General features: G+C 42.1%; 1 protein-coding gene across 4 annotated transcripts in view; it reads right to left on the reverse strand.

Annotated features, from left to right (window-relative positions):
* The window catches only part of LOC100864886 (uncharacterized), a 74,409-nt gene that overhangs the window by 41,377 nt on the left and 16,134 nt on the right, over positions 1 to 16,898 (reverse strand). For 3 of the 4 annotated variants that reach the window (XM_086917780.1, XM_086917777.1, XM_086917782.1), the window contains exon 1: positions 10,715 to 11,608. The exons of the other annotated variant lie outside the window; for it this stretch is intronic. The gene's annotated coding sequence lies outside the window, so the exon portion shown is untranslated. Of the gene's footprint in view, positions 1 to 10,714; positions 11,609 to 16,898 lie in introns of those variants that run through there. 4 annotated transcript variants of the gene reach the window in all.

Below are 16,898 nucleotides of genomic sequence, written 5' to 3' on the forward strand. Positions count from 1 at the left end.
TATGGCATTCTATCTGACTGTTAGAAAGGGTGTTTCCACGACGCACGATGCATTTTAATGATTGCCACAAGACCGGCGATTGACGACGTTCCACGACTCTGTTTTCTCGCGCTCGACGTGAAAACACAGGGCCCAGATTCCTCCGGACCGATTCCTCGACGGACTTGGATCCTCGAGCACACTCGAGGAGAGCCAAGCCTTTTCTATTCTCTCGAATTAATCTCTCTCGATTATTCCACAGCCTATCCCGGCCAGATACAAGATGCGACGAGTTTCTACGGTGGAGTTTCTCGACTCTAGAAATTACTGCCGGGTATTAAAACGGCCGAGGATGGAGAAACTCGACTCGATCGTTTCCTCCTCGTTTCCCATTTCCCGTTCGAGCGTCACCGCACTCGGATATTACGGACCAACCAAATAAATGAAATATATTATGCAACGATGCTCGTGTTATTTTATAAAACCACGGCTACTTTCTCTCCCGAGTGAAACGAGAATAGGCGCGACGCAGTTATTCCCGATTTCATATACACCATGTTCTCGAACGATATTCGACGATAACGAGCGACAATTACGCATAAACGTATATATCGTGAGATCGTAAATTTATGAAGCAACGTGGTAATAATTGGTGTTATCTCTCGCCGGATCTCGCGATATAAATCTTCGAGGCCCCTCGAACCGGGACGCCTCGAACGAATCTGTTCGAATCGTGATCGAGATGATGAATACTCGGGATGAGGAAAATTGGACCGATTCAATTTCCGTGTTAATTTACGCAAAATTGAAATATCTCTCTCTCCCTCCGAGGTGAGAGGAGGTCGATGTACACGTCTTAATAAAGAAATAATGAACGCGTTTGACTGGGAATGGGCGGAGTCGAAAGAAAGAAAGAAAGGAAGGAGGAAATATTTTTGAACCGACCTGTATTCGCACGTGGCGATGCGCACGATCGATGCAACGCAACATAGCGATCGTTCGCATCGTGCAGGCAGACCGATCGCGATCTTGCGATCCAAGGCTTGCTACCCAAGGGGGTAAAAGTGACCCACTTCCTCGTACGTGAATGCCAGGTGTGTGCCAGCCGTGTATATGTGTGTGTAACGCGCATAACATTCATTTTTTACAGGGTGATCGTGGCGAGCATGCCTGCGAAAATTCTTGCGCGAATCCGTGCACGAATAAATCTTTTTTCTCCGATAAAGGATAAATTCCACCCAGCGATTGATTTTTTATCGACGCATCCGAGAAAATGTATCTTCCTCGAAGAAATGATAGATAGATAGATAGATAGATTTATCCTTTCTTCTTCTTTTTTCTTTTTTTATAATTAATTTTACAATTCGTACGAATTAAAAAGACGGGGCTTGAATAGAAAGCTTATTCTTAAAGCATAACACGGTACATTTTGAACGCTCAATGCTCATCACGTTCTTATATATTTATGTTTACACTTAAACTTTTTACATCGATGCTTGTATACACATTCTGCTCGACAAAATACTATTCGACGGATATAAAATTACTTACTTACTTACTTACTTTTACTTACTCGATGTTCTAACGTTCTAAAACGTTTATCCCTCCTCGAGAAATACGAATACGAAAAAAAATCTAATTCCCCGTACCGAGTGGAAAGTGAAGAAGGAACATCGTGTGCATTACGCATTATCGCCTGTACCCGCTCGATCATTAACGAGGATGTCGTCTTGTGCGACTTGTGTCCCAGTGTAAATATTAATTTAACCCCGGTGTAATCGCGATTTTTACCTGTAGAGATCGGATGAATCAATGGCGGGCCCCCTATAACCGTTATATTAATAAACGAATATTAAAAGACGCAACACGGCTGCGTGAAACACGTAATTACACCGCGATATTAATGATCCCTATTAATTCCACGCTGAAAATCGTCGGGGCCGGTGATGCCCGACGCCACCTAGAAACCGGCTTTCGATTGACACACATTCCCCCTCCCCTCTCTTGCCCGCCAAACGCGACAACCTCTCTGCCCAACTCCGATCCACACTCGCTAATTGTTTTCCGCCAACTTTGTCCACAAATTTATATTCCACGTGCATTTCCACGGCCATTCTCGCCCAACGATCGCCGATCTTCTCGGCGACGTTATCTCGAGGGGGCGATCTCTTCGAGCTCGCTCGTTTCGAGGGAGAAAAATTCAAATTCGATCGATATTTTACATTGCGGAATCGAGGAATTCAACGTTGCTCGAGATCGTAAAATACGAAGGTAACGTTTCGCGTACGATCGTTCGTATTTTTCGATCGAAAGAGGAGGATTCGAACTCTTTCGGTTCTTTCTTTCGGTTGCTTAGTCTGATTAACAGACGCACGTTTCACGTGGAAGTGAAACAATTTTTAATTCGAGTGTACGAATTGTATTCGACGTAATGCGATTGGGAATATGAGATATTTTTGACACGTTGTGATTCCAGTACGCGTGTCGTTCAGGATGACGATTAATTTTGCAGTTGGAAAAGTAGAGTTGACACTCGTCGATCGTAAATTATACCGTCGTATAGTAAATCTAGTCGGGGAATTATCTTGATGAATATTTCATATAAAATTGGCGAGCATTGTCGGTGAATTATGGAGAATGACTCGAGGAACAAGCGGGTCTCAAGCGATCGAGCAATTCGATATAATCTGATAACTGTATCGACCATTTTATTCGTATGAAGAATGGCTCAACACGACACGCATTGTATTTGTTGAGAGTTTTATTAATTCGATTGATTGGCCAAAAATTATTATTATTATTATTATTATTATTATTATTATTATATTTTGTTAATTTTCGCAAAATTTCTGTTCGCAATCAGCAATTTATGCATCAGTCAAATGGAACGACGAATAATATTAAAATATTCATTCTTGATTTCCTTTTTCGCTATTCTTTCCTGCATTCAATAAAGCATGAAAGGAATTTTAAATTCTCTGGTGCTCTCTTCGCGAAGTCTTAATTTTCGATCGCATTCATCGCATTCATTTAACTCTCTTTTTCTTTCACTTACAGTTACTTCCACGTTCAACGATAACACGAGAGAAATTCTCAAGCTCGACATTAAATTTCACTGCTCCCCAAAAGTGCAAAGTCTTCGATCCAACATTTACCATATTTAATCCGTCTCGTCTGTTATTTCTTCTTTACTTCTACTATCAGTCCAACAAATTCTGAATTCCGTACGAGCCAAAAATAATAATATCTCCATAAGCGCAAAGTTTCGACCTACTTAAGGCCTGGTCGCGTAGAATGGCGACGCGATTAAATTCAAACGGATGGAACGATTCTCCCTTGATTAGAGCGGCGCGTAGGGAAAACGGTATTCGAAAGTCGTTGCTCCCGAGCGTTGAACGAGGCACGCCTCCGCGAGAGTTGGGGGCCAGGTTTCGCGGAAACGCCAATCAACGATCGATCGAACGATCACGCATCCGATTCGAGTTCGATTCACGATCGCGAAGGGACCGAGAGAGCAGATGAAAATGCGAGCCTCGTTCGGCCGTGCCTTCTCACGAGCGCGATGTCTCTCGTTTCACTTGGCACGGCCTTAGCGTGGACTAGACGACGATGTTAATTATTCACCATGATGCATGCGTTATTAGACCAGAGGCGGAACGAGCCCTCGGGCCTTTTCACCCGGCCCACCTATCCATTTCATTCCAAATAACCCATTTCCTTTCTCCTCCAGACTCCTCTCTCTTGTAATCTCCATTTTACTTATAAAAAGTTTAAAAAGCTTTACAGTTTTGAGATTTTCTTTGTTGGAGAAGATCCGGCTGATTGATTTTATACAAGGCTGGTCTCGCCACTCGTTTTATAAACTCGTTATCTCTGCAATCTTGTTTATCTAAGTTGTAAAGATATGCTCCATAATAAAAAACAAACGAAGAACTCGTAATCGAACAATAACGGAAATACATTTCTCAAAAAATTCCCTAAATTCAAATAAACAAGACAAATTTCCCGGAAGAAGAAACTCGATCGTAAAATTCAATTTCGGGATTACTCGTTCTCTTTTAACGTCTCAAGAACTGGCCAGGAACCAGCTCATCGCGAGTAAATGAAGTCTCCTCCTCCTCCTTCACGAGGAGTTGCGCCATCGAACGTATACGCGCACAATGGGCCGAATCGTCACCGGAACCGTGGGATCTTTTTCGAGGAACGAAATCCGCGGTCTGAATTTATCGCCACGCCAGGGTTTTAACGGGCTGCAACCATTGACCCTTTGCGGTCCCTTGCCAGGCCACCGGTCGGTTGCTCGCACTGTAAATAAAAGCCAGTCCCGGTGTACCGTAAAACAGGGTTACCAAAGCCCGCGCGGATGGAAAGCCTGATGGTGGTGGAGCAAGCGCCGCTTCGTATCTTTTTAAAGCTCCCATTCGACCGTGCGCGATCGTTTTCGTGGATCGTACACGCTAATTGGATTCGGTTTAAACGATCCCTCGATTCATTAATCTTTGGATATCGCTCGCTTTGGCCAGGGGAAGGGGCCGCGAGTTAAGAAGATAAAGGATGGAGGGGCTTAAGTGATAATTTTTTTTCTTTGTCTTCCTTTTCCTTCTCCTCCTCCTCTTCTTCTTCTTCTTCTTCTTCTTCTTAAAGGGACAAGAAGATCGGGATTGGTGTGTACGTTACTTCTTGAATCCTGTTTTGTTACGGTTGATATATTTTCTTGATATCCGTTCGATATTATTGTGAATTATTTTACGAGTTATAGTTTATAATCTTTAGCCTGCGAATTTTTATTTTCACATTATTTTCACAAACATAATTGATATAAATTTTAAATTTTTATTTCGAATTTTTCCCTTCTTTCGAAAAAAAAAAAATCTACAAAAATGGACTCACTATTTCTTTCTTCCAATCTTATTATTATCCCATTTATATTATATATCGTGCAAATTAAAATTAAAACCAATGAAACAACGAACGAATCGAAATAATTGTTTCGAATTAAAATTGTATATCCGTATATCGTATATAAAAATTCGTTCGTTCGTCGAAATCATCGATCTTTCTTTCCTAAGAGACGAGTAAAAATATCGATCATGCAGAGAGAAGAAGGAGAAGAAGAAGAAGAAGAAGATTGTTAAATGGAACACGGAAGAGCAACGGAACGCAAGCTTCCGTCACAGGCCTCGATCTCTCGCCGGACGTTTCCACAAGAAGCGGTCATCCCCGTCATTTCCGATCGCAATCGAATCGTCACCGCCCGTAATTTCACTCGATTCCCCCGGGATCGTTTTCCGTAATTGACGACGCGTCCCACGAGAATTCCGAACCGCCTCCATCTCGTCCAACCCCTCCTCCTCCTTTTCCTCGTCACGCGTCTCAACCTTGTTCATCCTCGTGATAAGTTAATCGGCCGGTTGCAGGTCTAACAATGGCCGGATTCGAGGCTGTTGTTTAATTAATTAACCGCTGTCACGGAGGAGAGCCAGCTACTTAGCTTCTCGCGAGAATTACACACCAACGATATCTCGTCGAGGAAAAAGGAGAGGTGGATAATTATTTTCAACAAGATTCAATCGTGTCATTTTACGATTCTTAATCTCGACGATTCGTTGTTTTTCACAACGATTCAAACGATTGTTTTCCATCATGAGCTATTTTCCTTGCCACGGTGCATTACCCTCTCTGTCGATACAATTCCTCTAATGGAAGGCTAATTAGACGAAGCGTGTTAACAGGTGGACGCCGAGAAAGCGGTCGTGCGAATTGGTAGCCGCGTTAAAAGGCCGCCGTGTTTCGCGAATTCGAGCCGATTTTGGGTCATCTAATCGCGAGTAATGGGGGACGAGTGTTTTGCGATCCCGGGGACCGTGACGACGAAACGGTCTAATGGCCTTCGAAGAGAGAAAGGAGTCGAATCTCTTCGAATGATAATAAATCAACCGCTCGATCATTCGTGTTACACTTGTGTGAAAGAAACGAGAGAAAGAAATCGTGTTACCCTAAACTTCGAGATATCGTGTTGCGTGGAAACGTGCGGTACACGCGTTTTAATAATAAAGATATATATATATATATATAAACCGACGATTCTTCTCCTCTTTCTCGGCATTTCTCCAAATGCAAAACAATATCCACCGTAATGTAACCAAGATCGAGTAATTTTTTACATCGATTTGCGCTCTGAATACACGAAACTAGAACGGAATGGTCGGATGATCAGTAGCTCTCTCGATTCGAGAAGAACGGTGTCTCGGCCGTATTGTGGTCGATCCACCGGGATGAAATTAACACCGATCCGACTTTCGATGAGAGCGAACTCGGATCGGCGCGATCGAGAGAAGGATAACCGATCGATTATCTTCCTGCACGAGACTTTTCCTACTGGATTTTTGACGTTCTAATTCTTTGAGAAGAGAAACGTTTCGTTTTCACTTTGTTCAAAGCTTTGTTCTCGCTCTGCCTTCACAACAAAAGGATTTCTCGGGTGAAACGCGAGCGAGAAGGATCGATCTAGAGTGGCATATATATACGCATACTGGTCGATAGCTGGTGGTCCTACGACTGTTAAAAAGAAACGACGATTGCATATCCGTAACGAGCGTTTCTAACAATCGTCCAATTTCATCACAATTTCGAAAGTGGATGTTTCCGTTCCGTTGAAAACTCGGTCGACGGAATCGGGGGAATCAATTAGAAAATGGCGTATTTTGGGGGAACGTGCGGAAGAAACTTGTGACGAATCGATATAAATCTTCAAAAGGATCGAATCGTTGTGCTCGAGATGCAACGATCGCGACTCGGTTTCGGAGGAGCAGAGTCATCGTAGGAAATGAAACGACGAAGTAGGGGACTGGAACGAGACGAAAGATGCGTAACCCACTTAACCGGACGCAAACATGGACGAGATATAACGCGACACGTGATTTGTAACACTTCCAATCCACCATGAAAAATCGCTTCGAGTACGATTCAAAACTCTTGGTGAATTTAAAAATCTAAAATCTCGCGATAACAAAACTTCGAATCGGATTCGAAGCGTTGGGAATAACCGCCTTGAGATACTGTCGCAAAATATCGTTTGAATTTTCATGGAGCAATAATGGAATTGGTTAGGATTGCGTTAACGGAAGAAACTCGTCGAGATATCCGAGAAAGATATATCTCGTTCACGATTACGAAGTGGTTAAGTAGAACGCTTAAGGAGTAGAAGTAAACGGCGTTGAAACGCGCGTAAAATCGCGCCATTAGACACAGTGTTCCAGGATGGAATTAAAAAAGGAGATGGATTTTAAAGGCGATATTATTATTATATATATGTATATATAATAAACGGGGGAATCGAGTAAGCGGGAGAAGTGGGTCGGATTCGATTTTCAAAAGGAGTGCAGATACTCGATCGTGTGGCACTTTCACTGATTAGCTCTGCGCTACCGTGCAAACGCATTCTTGCTAACTCTTGCCATATGGTCGTCGATGGCTCTTAATGATTAATCGTGGCAACACTTTCTCTCCGGGAATGTTTCACAAGAATATTCATATTTCGAAACGAAATGACTCGCTGATTCATCGACATGTACAACAATAAACAACCAACTAGACTTAAAATATATTAGTCGCTTATTTTTCTCTTAAAATTTGAAAAAGTTTGCTTCTCGAAGCGAGAATCCACGTAAAAGTTGGAACGTTTAGAAAAATCAGGAAAACCGTTGTTACGCAAATCTTAATCCGAACACGAATATTTTTCGTAGCGATTTTTTAAAGAAAAAGGAAACGCGAAATGGACGCGAATCCTCCTCGATCACGAATAACACGAGTGAAGAAACTCGAGCAACTCGAGTTCGAAGATAATAGACAGACTCGTATTTGACGCGTGTTTCTTTGTTTCGCGATCGAGGTGGCTTATTACGTAGTCCCGTAGGCTGTTTGAAACGGCTGAACCGCGGTTGAAAAAAACTAGTCTAGACGGGTTCTTCTCCCGCCTCGGTTAATTCAAGAAACCTCTCATGCCAAGGAATTAGACACGGCGTGATAGAGATATCAATAACGAGAAGGTGAAAAAAAAGAAAAGAAATATCAAAAAAGCGACCGCGGCCTTCTTCCTCTCCGCCGATCATCATTTTTTCCCCCGTCGATCAACATCCCAAGAACAACATCTTCGGAAAAATTTCAATACAATCGAATCGCATCGAGGAAATCCAGCAATCCGTTCTTTCATCCATCCGTCAGACCGCTCTAAACTTCGAAACCTCGATCCCAAGTTTGCCATGGATGAGAGCGCGCTCCTTCTTTTTTGCACCTGCGTCTCGCAACAAAGCGCGTCCATTCGAGATGACGCGCCTCCATCCAAGATAGCGCGCGATAAGTTTTCTCGATATCGCGCCTTTCTTTCCACGACCACTTCCGACAAATTGCTTTCTAACGACGATTTTCGACGAGCATCCTCTCTCTCTCTCTCTCTCTCTCTCGTATCGAATCGAGACGAATGCAGGCAAACCGATTTCTAACTCCACTTAAACTCGAATGGGACTCGTGTGTTTTCCCTTGACGATCGGTCGTTCGATTTTCTAAAGATGTCACGCCGTTTCGAATCGAATCCAACGACCGGGAACAGGTGTCCACAGGCGTATATACACGTGGCTTCTGTTGCACACGAGACACGATCGTTTGTAGCGTTGTGTTGTGCACCATCGCCGCGGGAGAAAGTAAAAGGGACAATAGATATTCATTGTGCGCGTTAGAACAGGTGAGGTGCGGGTAGCGATGGGATCGAGTTCGATTCGCGCAACTCTAAAGAGTTAATAGACGATTCGTAGAAAATTATTCGAGATTCTTGACGGATAATTTCAAATTTACTTTGATTTTACGTAATTTCTACGAATTTACTTCAACTTTATATTACAAATGCGATTGGAAGATTGGAATTCGAGTTCGAGTCTGGTTCGTGAAATGATACGCTCGATTCCATCGCTACGTACGCGGTTCCTCGGGATTTATTGCCTTGTATCCCCGACACTTTTCCATCCATGGATTTTCCATCGTCGCTGTTTGAGCCGAGGTGGCTGGTCTTCGTCGATTTAAATAAATTTTATCGTCCCCCGAACAACCACCGTCCAAGTAGTTTATCGGCACCGTACGTCCTCCCGGGGGACACGCCGCTTTATGGACTCCTGATTACTTCCGGTGATACATTCTGAATAATCGCGAGCCTCGCGTCGATTACGCGGTTCCGTTTTATTTCGTGATATATTTATTTCTCGAACTGCGTGGCAACCGATTGCAGAAACAATGCCAACATGACGTAGCCGAGACAAGAGCGGATTTAAACTGTTGTTTCGTTTGGATAAATGGAAAAGGAAATCTATTTTTCGTCGATTCGATCTCTGCCGGCATCTTTTAAACGCGATACGGATAAATATCTTCTACTTCAATTTTAGATATTTAAAATTTTGTTCGTAAGAATTTTGAATTTTAATAAATTCATTATAAAGTGATTAAAACTAACGAAGTTACGTAATAATCGAGGAGGGGGGGGGGAAATATGATAATAAATGGGTTATCGAGCGATTAAATTCTATAGATGAATCAGGTGTTCAACTTTAATTAACATAGCGAGTAAGCGTTGGATTAAAGTACAATCTTCCGATTACCCAAATACCACCGATCTATCTAAATAATTCGAATTCTTAGCCTAGAAATTAAATTCCATGCGATATCGAGATTATATACCGAGCTTAATCTAAACTAAGAATTCCTACTTTGCTACTTTAGAGGTTTTGTTTTTTCTTTATTCAACAGGCGTGACAGTTTCAAAGAAATTAAATCACTTTCATTTATATCCGACCGAGCGGAATACCAACGATGCAGTGTTAATTCGTGTTTATATCAGCCATCCTATTTGGCTTCGAATCTTTCTCCCCCTTCCTTTCATTATAATTTATTTGTAATGTATAATTATAAATAAATCCTTTTATCACGAACGATAGAATTCTAATCAAGAGGTCTCCTCGAATCGATCAATATTACCAAAAAATTTGCAAACTTGATGCAAACCTACTCGAATGAAATTATCAAAAATTTTTTTTCAGATGGATTTGCAAGTCCAAAACATATTTCTATTTCTATTTCTATTTCTAAACGAAAAGATTGGTCGATTCGACGAGCCAAGTAGGTCGAAATTGATCCGTTTTCGAAAGCATCCTTTATTAATTATTAACGCGGTTAATAAATCAATTATGCATTCATTGATCCATCCATAAAAAAGAAAAAAAAAGATTTACGATCCGCAATTTATCATTTCTTCCCGCGATTTCTACCTCGAGAGGAAGTTTTTAAATGTATACGCATTAACAAAAACCGCATAAACTCTGTCAAGATTACTTTGATAAACGCGATTGACGAGTCTTTTTTTCTTTTTTTCCCCACCCAAGAGTATAGATAAACAACACGAAAGCAAGCAAGGCAGAAACAGCTGGCAGCTCGAGGCAAATTTTCCATGTAAAAGATATAACCTAGTTCGCGACACTCTACGACGTCTCCAAGCTATTACACGGCAATGTTTTTTTTTCTCTTTCGCGCGCGCGAACAAGAAAGTATCGGAGAAACCACAAACACAACGCAACAATCAACGAGCGATCCGTTCGAACGTAGATAAACAAGCTTCGCGTCTAAATCTACCGCGAGAAAACGTCGAAACTTAAACATTCGAAAAAAAAAAAATAGAAACAAAACGTTGACTCACCCGATTTGAAGCAGCTCTCTCTCTCTCTCTCTCTCTCTCTCACGTTCTACGCAGCCGAACGTTCACCCTTTCTTCATTCTTGGCCGTCCATTGCTCAGGATCCGAAAGCGGAGGGCAAAAACAGCTGCTGGCCCCCGCGCGAGAACACTGGAGCAGCTCTCCCGATCACGATCACATGTGCCACTGAACTCCAAGGAACTCCACCCTGTATCCCTGTTCTTCTTCTGGTCGAAAGGTGAAATCCGGTCGGATCCAGTCTGGCCGGATGACTGGATGGTCGCCGGCCCGAAACCGTGATTCACCACCGAAACCGAAACGGCTTTTCCACGGAAGTCGATTCACAGAACCCGATCTCGATATCGATTCGAGAAAAAGGAAAATTGCCGACGTTCAAATTAGCGGTTCGATGATCGATCGGATCATGGATCGAGCAAGCGAGCCGGGCGTTCGATCATCGTCCCAGAGATCGCGCGGATCGCGTGGATGTTAGATCGATGCTGGACGAGTCGATCGATCGACGATAATCGGTGGATGGGAGAGCTCCACGTGCACGCGGTACGACTACCGGTCGCGCTTTGAGGATCGGCTGATTGCGTCCAGCGTGGACGAGGAACTCGTGGTGGAGAGTAGGGAGCCGCGTGCCTGCAGAAACCACGTGTCGTCTCCCGCCAGGAAGAATAACCGCGGTGATTTCACGCGGCTCTTCTTCTGGGTCCACCTTCTTTCTTCTCGATTCTCTCGTTCTATCAATAACTCTTCGTTCCCATTATCTCCCTCTTCCAGATGATGAAAATTTGCCGTTTCGATCGCGGCTTCGACGATCGTTTTTCAACAGAGACGAAGACAGGGTTCGTGAGGTGCGACGAGAGACACACACGTGCGATCGACGCGAGACGCGGCCGAACACTACGGGTTTCGACGACCAATATCGACATCGAGGACAGACGAAACGAGACGTAAACAGCCGATAGCGAGACCGCGGCCCGATCGAAAGGAAAATCCCTCGCGGTTAATTCCTCGGTTCCGGAAACGATCACGTGACTCTGCGTGACTGTTCGTGATTTTTGTGAAGCTCGATTGGGGGTGGCGATAAAGGGGTTAAGTGAAAAAGTTGAATCTTGTCGCGAGCGTAAATTTTTTTCTTAATCTATTAAAATTTGAGATTACTTATATATGTTTATTTAATTTATTAATGAAATATTTATATTGTTTTCTTTTTAACGAGAATATATAATTGTATCTATCAATATCGTAAATTTATTCTTATCATTATTCCTCCTTAATTTGTTTATTTACTTGTTGCTATATCTTTTCTATACTGATCGAAGAAAATATAATAACGTATATCAAATAAATTTTACACGTGTATATTCATCCAAAGATCTTAATTTTTCTATCAATTGCAACGAAACAAAAAAAAAAAAAGAATTGACCTTGTTCATCGATCGACAAACGAAAAATACAAGTTTTCAAGTTGCATCGAGGGGGAGAGACGAAGAAGGGACGAAGATGAGAGAGAGAGAGAGAGAGGGGGAAAAGCGGAGAAAGGGTGAGGCCGTTATACCACGCAAAGAGAAGATCGTAGATATATTTATCGTGTATAAGGTGCACGTATACGCGCGTAACTGCCTACCAGTACGGTCCCTCTCGCCTTTGGGCGAAGTGGGTCGACCTCTTGGAGAACGCAGTCGAGGCCGACGGCCTCCTCTCTCGCGCTACCTGTCTCGTCCGGAGTCTAGTCCTGCGCCTCCTCCCTCTGTGGACATCGCCTCGAGCGATCGTTTCAGGGATCGCTCGGGCGAGTTATCTCACAAGATTTCGCCCGATCCGGACTGGAATAAGAATGGAATCCGAGATGGATATCTATAAAGGATATGCCCATGTTGTTTCCCCTCCAACGAATAATAATTTATCACGTAAATATCCGTATTATTATTCGATTTCTTCTTTTTTTTTTTTTTTTTTTTTCGGCAACCTTAACAATCGCGATACGTTCATCACCGATACGAGGAGTTTTATCCTAATATCTATGTCGTGAAATTTGATTTCACGAGGCAAGAATAATTCCTTCTTATTTCAATCAAATTCTCTTCTACGATTTTAATCTATGAAATATCGGATACGTTTCTATACGTGGACGACACGCGTATCGATATTACAACGACATAATTTGATATATTAATCATTGTACGAGTTTTATATTAGTTGTACGGTTAAAAGAAGAGGGAGAGAAAAAAGAAGCTGGTATCTCATCTCGTGAAATCGGTCTAGGCGGTGAAGAGGACGAAGATGGATAGGAAAACGAAACCACGCGCCGCGAGGATCATTAATATTCGAATATGACCGGGTTGATTTCCATCGGTTGGATTCTACATTGTAGACAAACCGAGACGCGATCTATGCCTCTCGACGGCCACTCTCACCAGTTTTTGAAGTTTTCGCTCTAGTTCGCTGGCCTAACGAGTACCGTCTTCCGCGAACCGGTAAGAAAAATTTGCCGCGCTCCTCCGCGTCCTCGTTTAATTGGTTTCCTCCATTGACCGGCTAATTTGTTCTTTCATCCTATCATTCCTACCGATTCACCTTATATTCCCGAAAATTTACCAATACAAATCAAAAGAAACTTTTTCTTCGTTTGAAAAGTAAATCGAAAGAATCGTAAAAATTCTCTTCTTCGCGTTCAACAAATTCATTTCCTCTCGTAAAAAAAAAAAAAGAAATTTCAAAATCTAAGAGAGATAAATGGTGTCTCGGTATGCAAAGTAGACTTACTTTTTTTTATTCCTTCCCGCGAATACGAAATTGTAGAAGCGTCTCTGGCTTCGAGATAATAGCATTTGAATATTTACTTTCCCCGAAATTGCTCGTTCAACTCGAGCAACTTAATTACCTCGCTACGGAACGGCCGCAATATCGCCACTTATTTATGAATACCATTATGGAGAGTACAAACGTTCGAGTTCCCTTTCTGAACAACTTCCTTCCTATCGTTTATATTTGCATCCCGAATCACCGCCTCTTCGTCGAAACTTCCGATCTTCGTCAAGTAGACGCGTATTGTTCAACACAATTAATAAATTACCTTCGTTCGAATCTCGTTCACTTCCATTAGGTGTAAAAGATTAGGTATAGCAGAAAGAGAAAAAGATAATTCACGTTGACAATCGATCGAGCAATGAACATCGCTTTCACGATAAAGAACATAACAAGAATAAATGGTATGCTAAGAACGCTCCATAGAGTGGTGCATGGTGCGATATCGGGTTCAGCCGGACGCTCTCCATACGCGAAATGCATTTCCTTTCTCGGCTCGTAACTGGTGCGTAAGCGGTGCCGGGAAAATAACAACCGATTCCGCGCACACGCGTTCACCATATTGTTGTGAACCTGAAGTTCCTCGTGCAGATTATCTGGCACAGGAGAAACTTTTTAGTTTCGATATCCCGCACGAGGATTAACGCCGCGCGGATAATTGCCGACAGACCAATTAGCACGAGAGGAATTAACACGCGTTTCACGGCTGCGGATATTTAAAGGCTATCGTTTGATCGTATTTACCAGAAGATAATTACATTGTCGCGAGGTTAACGAGGTAAAATATTCATATTGTGAACAGTCACGCTACCAGTAATGTAATGGACTTACACTCCGCGACAAAATGATCGTGTGCACCTTATGATCGTCTCGAGACAATGAAATGTATCTAAATTTTATAAAACCATATAAAACACGCCTCTCTTAATAATATGGAAAAAGATTAGTCGCGATTTAAAAATTCTTTTTTTTTCTAGAGAGAGTATTCCAAAGATAATAATTATAATTAGATTTTCGTCAAATGTATCGTTTTTATATGGTTAATCTTTCTTTTCGAAATCAAATTTAATTTTAGTAATCGTTACTTTTTTTTTTTTTTTTTTACCACGATATGCAAATTACAGTCAGAAACCGGTGAAAATTATAGAGCGTGCTATATCGTTTTGTCGCAGAGTATATGTATATGCGTTAACGAGATTGCATCGTTATCGTTTCGATTTCATCATGTTGATTAACAACGGAGAGTTTGTAGATTCGAAGGGAGATTCGATCTTATCCGGTGAAAATATCGCGACGTTTTTCACCGGATGATAACTCGACGACCCGTTGAAAATTGGCGCGTTAATTAAACCTGCCCGCTTTGTGTTAAACGCGTCCACTAATTGCGCATGCGTGAGCCGAGATATATTGCGATGAGCTAGATACCGAAGCGAGAGAGAACGAGGAAAAGAGAGGCGAATGGAAATGTTATTACGCAGAGGATTCCTTGCAAGAGAAGTCCTTGCAGCGTGTAAAAGTTCGGTGATTCAGAGTGGAAATGCCTGGTAAACGTCTAATGAAACCGAGATTTTTTTTTTTTTTCTTTTTTCGACCAGGTGGTAAATGGGCAATTGACACGATTAATTAACCCATTTTCCGTGGTTCGCGCTCTCTGTTCCGCCGCCTCGACTCTTAACCTTTCGAACAAGTTTCACTTGTAATCTCCTATTATTATCTGACCGTAATAGAAACTTGACTCGAACCATCGATATCCCTCAAACTCGACCAGCTCTACCAGTAACCGTTTCCTGCTTTCCACGCGGTGTGACGCAAACCTAACCTAAAATTTTTTTTATGGACCTAACACGTGTTTAATTATTATAAAATTAGTAGCACAGTGTACGATGATTTAGATTAAATAAAGGATTCAATTGAAGCAAGTACGATAATTTGATTTGTACAACTTTGACGCGAATTTATAGAATTTATAGAATAATTTATAGAATAATTGCTGCTTTTTTGTTTTTTTGTTTTTTTTCAACAACAAACTTCGAGTAGATCTTTCGAAACACGCGGCCGAGATGCATTTTCTTTTCACGGTACACTTGCGTCGCGTATATCGCGGCCGCCGTTGATTCCATTGTTCCCAGTCGGATAGCAGCGGAGGTCCGACAGGACTTGAAAAAGGAATTTCTCCTCGACAATCGCTTTCTTTCCTTCTTTTTTTTTCACCGTGGCCCGTTCAATGCGATCGATGCCCAAGATGCATCATGTGGAGCAACAAGAGCAACAAGATGTTTCCTCTTCGAGTTATCTTCGAGATAATATATTTATCGGATTAGAGAAGTCGATCTCAAGGATCGAAAGAAGAATTACACATCCCGATCGAATTGATCGATCCATATTTTCTCCCCCTCCTTGACAAGCAGGATTACAATACAGGATTGATCGATACAAAATGAGCTTGTTCAAAATTTGTAGTAACAAGGTTCAAAGGACAGGATATTTTCTGTGTATGCTGCCATAGAATTCGTTTAAAATTTTTCAGCCAACATTCGTGTTTCGAAGAAGAATATTACATTTAATCACGTAGTTAGTTTTGGAAAAGGGCGAGTTCCAGGACCGGTGCCAAAAAGTAACAATTCTCTATAATTCACTTAACTAACATCGTAAATCTTGAAATATTCCTTTGACACATATATGTACACACCCTTTCTATTCCTTCTTATTATTGTTATTTAATCAGAGATGCCATCTAAAGTAACGTTTCAAGAGACAACTACTTAAAAAATATATATTATAAAATCACAGCATCTCGGTTTGCTTTATTTTATTTTTCGAAAAATATTATTTTCTCCCAAACACAATTCCCAGAAACTGCCTCCACCCCTCTTGTCCATCTACAAAAATCAACAATCCTCCATTCAATCCTTTATTACGCACTAACAATCCCAATCTCTCCATTCAATTTAATTTTCAGCCAGGGTGCTGCACCCATTCTCGCGTAATTGTATCGCGCGAAATCCGGTTTCAACATTACGGCATAAATCGTGCGGCCAATCTTCAGCTTTGCATACGTTTAAAATACATGGTGCAACCCTCTGCGGGGGACCAGGCTCATTTGGGATGCGCGCAGCCGATTAGCCGAACCGAAGCGGAATTTACCACAGGAGTGGAGCGGATGGCATGACTTAGAAACGACTCCTCCTCTCCCCTCCCTCTCGCCTTTCACCCATCGACGTTACACGAGTGCTCGAAATTGCTGGACCCCGGCCTGGTCTCCTGGTTAATTGCGGTCTCGTTATAAGAGTAGCGGTGTAGTGGAAAATAAGAGAGAAGAAAGAAAAAGAGAAGGGGAAGAGAGTGAGAATGCGCTCGGTTGTTGCGTTGC

This window comes from Apis florea, unplaced genomic scaffold (assembly GCF_048593485.1).
Source record: "Apis florea isolate Af1SG1 unplaced genomic scaffold, ASM4859348v1 contig_2272_pilon, whole genome shotgun sequence".
NCBI classification, from domain to species: Eukaryota; Metazoa; Arthropoda; class Insecta; order Hymenoptera; family Apidae; genus Apis; species Apis florea.